This window comes from Balaenoptera ricei, chromosome 13 (genome assembly GCF_028023285.1).
Source record: "Balaenoptera ricei isolate mBalRic1 chromosome 13, mBalRic1.hap2, whole genome shotgun sequence".
Lineage (NCBI taxonomy): Eukaryota > Metazoa > Chordata > Mammalia > Artiodactyla > Balaenopteridae > Balaenoptera > Balaenoptera ricei.
In genome coordinates, this window is record NC_082651.1 from 84,940,178 (window position 1) to 84,946,177 (window position 6,000).

At 58.6% G+C, this 6,000-nt stretch overlaps 1 protein-coding gene across 1 annotated transcript in view; it reads right to left on the reverse strand.

Moving 5' to 3' along the window:
- The window catches only part of KLHL29 (kelch like family member 29), a 311,822-nt gene extending 309,810 nt beyond the window's left edge, over window positions 1-2,012 (reverse strand). Inside the window, exon 1 of the mRNA XM_059893549.1 lies at window positions 1,735-2,012. The gene's annotated coding sequence lies outside the window, so the exon portion shown is untranslated. The remainder of the gene's footprint in view (window positions 1-1,734) is intronic.
- Window positions 2,013-6,000: the final 3,988 nt, after the last annotated feature.

A 6,000-nucleotide genomic window follows, 5' to 3' on the forward strand; every position in this document is an offset into this window, starting at 1 on the left:
CCTCCCCCCCCAAAAGAGTGAAAAAGTAGCTCTGCACTCTCCATTGTAATTTTTAAAAACATCACGAATGAGGTGGGCTAATTAAATCTGCTGTCATTCATCCTAAACCTAAATAATTCCTTAAATCTGCCCTCCCAGGGCTGAGTTGGAGATAAGACCGCACGGCAAGAAAAGGAACTCTGTAGTGAGTAGACGGTTGACTTTAAAGCGACTGAAATTAGGGTAAATACAGCTGTAACCAGGACAGATCTGTCACTGCAAGAGGAGTCCCAGCATAGCTCGGCTGGTGAGAGGCTGGAGCCTGCAGCAGTGGAGCCTGACTTTCCCTGAGCTGACGAAGTGGAAGTTTCGCGGACAGCAGCAGATCGGCGTCCTCAGCGGTCCCGTCCCTCCAGCGCCGAGGTCTCGTCTAATGCTGCATAAATACCTGCGTCCACGATTCGCCCCGGGCGCGCCGCGGCGCAAGCACCGTAGAGAGAGAGGAGAGCGTTTGCAGAGCGGCAGGGATGGCAAAGGCGGCGGCTCCCTAGGGACCCGCGGGGGGGACCGACCAACTGACCGTGTCTACCACTGGCTTCCAGAGCTCAGGAACGACAACTGGCTTCTCAGCTAGCGGACCCAGGCATCCGAGACTCGCGCTTTGGCCCCATCACCGTTGGTTGCAGGCAGGAAGCGCGTCTCCGCCTTTCCCAGCCAACGCAGACCCGACCTGCCCGGGAGCTGCCTCGGACCTATCCGGGCTCTCGACTCTGCTCTCCCGACCCCGGGCAAGCTCTCCTCTCCCTCGGGGCCCAGAACCCGCACTGCCCAGCGGCCGCACTCGCGCCGCGACCGCATATAACCCTCGCGCTCTCGGCTCGCTCCAGGCCACAGAGACCCGGACGTGAGCCCTCTGCCACCTGGCACCTCCCGCGGCAGTCGGGGCGCGCGTCCACGCTCCCACATTACACATCTCCCCGTCCACACTGTCCCGCACATAAACAACCTCTCCCCACCCAACACACATCCTAGCCGCTTCACCAGCCCCGTACGCTCTCCTTTCCGCGCCCCCCCCAAAACACGCTGGCACCCACAAGGTGTTAAGGGAAGGCGGGTCACAACAAGGTCTGTATGGGTTTCCTCCCTGTGGTTTTCACGCTCCTCTACCTCGAAAGTTACTTGGGATTGAGTGAAGAGACCAGGTCCCCAAATGCGGGTCTGAGGACGGGAGGGGTCAGAAACCCCAACCTGGCTTCCCGCTGCACAGAGGCGCGCACCTCCCCAAAGGCCGGACGCGTGGCCGCCCCCAGGGTCCAGCCCTCCGGTGCCTCTTCCTGGCCCCCAGCCCGGCTCGGGCCCTGGGCCGCTCAGGGGAGGTGGCTTGGAGAGGGACGCATGCTGTCGGGCCCAGCCGAGGAACTGCCTCGGCTGGGGGTGGGGGTCACACTCGCTTCCAGGGCCCCCTACCACAGCGACATTGGCCCCGGGCAGCCCCTGTGCATACACACCCGGGGGCAGGAAGTTTCCCCCCGCCGCCTTTTTTCCCCCCCTGGAGCAGCGCAGGCGCAAGGGCTCCTGCAGCCTTGAGAGTCCAGACGCGGGAGGCTCCTGCCGCCGCCGCCGCCGCCGCCGCGGGAGCCGAGCCCAGCGTTCCGGGTACTCGGGCCCCGCTCCCAAGCCCGGCCCGGCCCCACGCAGCCTCCAGGACCTTGGGTCCCCGGCGCCGCATCCTTGGCGCCCTAGCCTGGCTCTTACCTCCGGCCGCGCGGCTCTGGCCCCGGTCCGACGCGCAGAGAGCCTGGGATCGCGAGTGGGCGCAGGAGGGCTGATGGATAGGGGACGACGCCTGCGGGTAGCTGTAGCTGGGGCCGCTCGGGTCCTGGCCGGGAGAAACGGATCCAGGTCCACCTCCTCGCGTTCCTGCTCTCCGCCTTCTCCCCCTTTTCCTTCTCCTCCTCCTCCGCCGCCGCCTCCCGGCAGCCCAGGAAGGATGCCCGAGAGAGGGAAGTCAGTCCTTCTGCCTGTCAGCCTGTGCGGCTACGCGCGGCGCGGCGCGGCTCTCACCGAGGCGGCGGCGGCTCCGGCAGCATCGCCCCCCCGCTCTCCCCACAGCCGCGGCGGCCGCGGGGCTAGGGTTGGCTCCGGGCTCGGGGCTCGGGCTCCGGGCGGGGGCTGCACTCAGGCGCGGCGGCCGCCGGGACTGCGGGCGGGCCCTGCGGAGCCGGGGCCGGGGCTGGAGCTGCAGCTAGATCCGCGGCGGCTGGGACGGCGGCGGCGCGGGGGCTGGCGCGGCCGCGGCGCGGGGACCATGCTCCCTTCTGGCTCGCTCCGCTCCGGGTACCGTCTGCTTTAGCTGCGAGGGAGGCGGGCTGCGGCGTGCAGCCAGGGGCGGGCGGAGCCAATCACGGGCGCCCGAGTGGGCGGGGGCGGAGGGTGGGGGAGGCGGGGCGCCCCCGGCCGGGCACCCAGCGCTGCTCCCCGGGCCCGAGGGATACCCAGCGGCCGCGCGCCGGGCCCGGGCGGAGTGCTCGCGGGTGTGTCCGTACGTCCGTCCGCCGCCCCCGCCCCCCTGCGGTGGCTCCCGGCTCGGCCCGCTCGGCGGCCGCGCCCGGCAGATGCACGGCGCGTGGCCCCGGCTCCTGGGCCCCGGCCTCCCGGCCCCGCCCGCCCAGGGTTGGCGGACCGTACCGAGGCGAGCTCCCCGTCCTCTCTCAACACCTGAGGAAACTGGCGGAAAAGTTTGAGAACGAAAAGTCCAATCGTCTTTCAGCTTCCGCCCTCCCTATGACACTCCAGCCACGGTAAGGAGCAGGAATTGTCCAAATCTCTGAAGAACCACGGCTAGCCCTGTAAATCCTGACCACCGACTCTCGACTCTCCTCGGTGTACACGGACTTTCCTGTCTACACTGACCCTCTTGAATCCACAGGACCTCTCTGTTTAGACAGCCTCTACTCAGGCCACCCCAGCCTTCCATGTCTACACTGACTCCCACCCTGTCTACACTGACTTTCTTAGTTCCATCACTTCCCCGTCTCCACACGCTGTCTACACAGACGCTAACTTCAACCTTGATAGGAAAGGTTTGGCTGGAGGCCCGTGGCAGCCCCAGTGCGGGCTTTCCATTGTGCCAGAACATTTCATTTCAGCACCAGTCTTCCCTTCTTTGGTAGATCTAGATCTGGCTTTTATTCCCTGCCCTCTCCCTCCTCCCCTACCTCCCCCTCATTTGGTTTTGAATTTAAGAGGAAATATATCTTTTTCCCCCATCCCCCATCTCTGGACTTCAACAACCCCCCCCCCCCCCCCCCCGCCTCCCCGGCGAAGCCGCTGAGGCTCGAGGCCTGGGTAGAAATTGGGGAGGTGGGTGTGGAAAGGTAGGGAGCTGCTTGCTATTTGGCTTGAACTGGGCGGAGCCAGCCGGGGGCGGGCTGTGCCAGGCCCCGCCCCCCACCTGCCAGGACATGGGGAGGGTTTGTTGGTAAATCTCTTTCAGCTTACTCCTGTGATATCTGAATCCAGGCCTCTTCTCTCCTTGGCTGTAAACTCGGTGCAAGGATTGTGCCTTCTTTAATATCTTGTGGGAAGCAGAGTACAGTGTGGCGGCTGATAAATAATAAATAATAATCATCTACTGAGAGTAGCAGGAGGACCATCAGTGAAACGGAATGAGAACACCAGGGAAAGGGCCCATTGGTATTAGAGTAACTGCATTTTCTGAAAAAAGAAAAAAAATCGAATGAAGTTTTGGTGTGTGCAGCCTGGCAGTGGGGAGAGGACAGAGTAAAGCACTGCAGCGAGGAATCCCCCCTTGATGGTGGGGTCAGCCAGGAGAAGTGGTGTGTCTTTAAGCGAGGGTGATCGAGGGTGCCTTGAAGGGGGAACAGGTGGGAGTGGGGGTACAAAAGCTCCTCCAACAACCTGAAGAGGAACATGAGATGTGGTTTGAATGCCACGGTCTTAACGTGGTATATGAAAAGTGATTGAAGGGTAATGTAGATGGGAGAAAGGAGAAAGAAGGATTACTTGGGGTTTTAAACAAAGACTCAGGTAACACCTCAAGCACTGAATGCAAAGAGAACAAAGGCACAGGTGAGTCAATGTTCATTCATGTTTTAGGAAGCTGTCCTCTGAAATGATCTGCATGGGTCCACCAACTGTGAGCTTGTGGGATCCACCAGGCTACATTCTGGAGCAGTGGCACATAGGACAGGTGTAGACATTATGGAAATGTGGCTAAGGTTTGCAGGGTTAAGGGATAGGTTAAAATCTGGCAATTTGAGGCACTCATAATGTCTGACGTGATTTTGAATGATCCTCAAATGAAAGCAGGAAATACACACTCCAGGAATCCTTCCTCAGCTACATCTCTAGGTGAAGGTGTAAGGATTCTCCCAGTTTCCCTGCTGGCATTATCAGAGAAGAGAGACTGTGCTGAATCTGCATCCACCCAGGTGATGCCAAGGGTGCTGGTTCTAGAGCGCTGCAACGCCTTCAGGGTTGGATCTTGATAACGGCTCACGGGGTGGGGGCGGGGGGGTGGGGGGGTGCCAGCCTGTCAGGAGAATGAGAAAAACTGTGTGAATTAGAATCACAGTGGGTGGGCTAGTCTACCCCCTCCTCACCACACCCTTCTTTCATCCCCAGAGCCTGAATACAAATAAGGATTTCCAGAGTCTGAAGCTGAGATCTTCCTCTGCAGTGGGGCTCCACCCAGCTAGGAACTGTTGGGTTTGGACTTAGGAAGGGTCGGCTCTGGTCTAGACGTGAACTCCATGTCACCTGAAGTGCTGTTGTTCATGTCATCTGCCCCTGTTCCCCCAGGCTCTTGGTGACATACAGTGGATCTGCTCTGTGTTGTGTAAGATATCTCTCTGTGTAGACCTTGCCCATAGCTGGGATCTGTCCTGGGTTATTCACTGCCCTGCTTTGTGGTACTTGGGATACGCTCCATGGTTAGCATGGATCTCTCTCTGTGGTAAATGTGGTTTGTTCGGTGTTACACGTGAGAGCTTCTTCAGCCCCGGTCAAAGATTTCTCCATGAAGCACGGGATCAAGCTCTGTAGAGTGAGCTTCAAAAGCCAGCCCTCCCTGTCCTGACGAAGATGCCCCAAGCTGGGCTCTGAGATCAGGACTAATGTGTCTGCTCCAAGCAGATGGGTTGTGAAGGAGTGGACTTGTGAGGCCCAGGGAGGTAGACTGGAATGCTGCAGAACATGCATTTCCCACTCAGAGCATAGACCATTATTTGCGCAGTCCATCAGACAAGGACTTTGTGCTGGAAAGGCTGCTGCCGTCACCTGGAGAGGCACCAGAGGAAGCCACAGCATTACTGTCTGGGAGCGCCCATTGTGGCTGAGACGGACTTTCCTCCCTGTTTGTATTTATAATAATAATCACAACAAAACGATCGTTTACTCACTGGCTGCAATGTGCCAACCGTTGTACCAGGTATTCTACCCACAATACCTGGTCAATGATCATAGCAACCTGTGGAATTAGTGTTATCAGCCCCAAGCGCTGAGTCATAGAGAGGGTAGGTGATCTCCTGAAATCACACAGCCAGTAAATGGCAGAGCTGGTATTTGAGTCTGGTTGGTTGGTTCCAAAGCCTTTGTTCTTTTCACCATCCTCAACATACAAATGCAGTTTCTTTTGTCATTAACCCAGTGCTTTTCCCTTGGAGAAGACACAGTGGATGCTGATTTTGCCTCTCTCAGCAGCCAGTCCTGGAGTCAGGACTGGGAATCAGTCTTAGGACACAGAGGGCTGATGTAGAAGAGGGAAAAGCATCTCTTTGTTTACTGAATGCACAGGTCACTTGGAAGAGTGGACGCCTCATCAGAAACCCTCAGGTCTGAGAGGACATCTGTTTCCAGGAGCGAAGTGGGTATAAATAGAGCAGGAGCCAGCCTCTCTGCTGGTCTGGTTTTGTGTTTGCTGTTTTGTTTTTCTAACATTCTGCTCCACTAAAACCACCCCCATTTGGCATCAAAAGCATGAATAAATCCTACATAAGT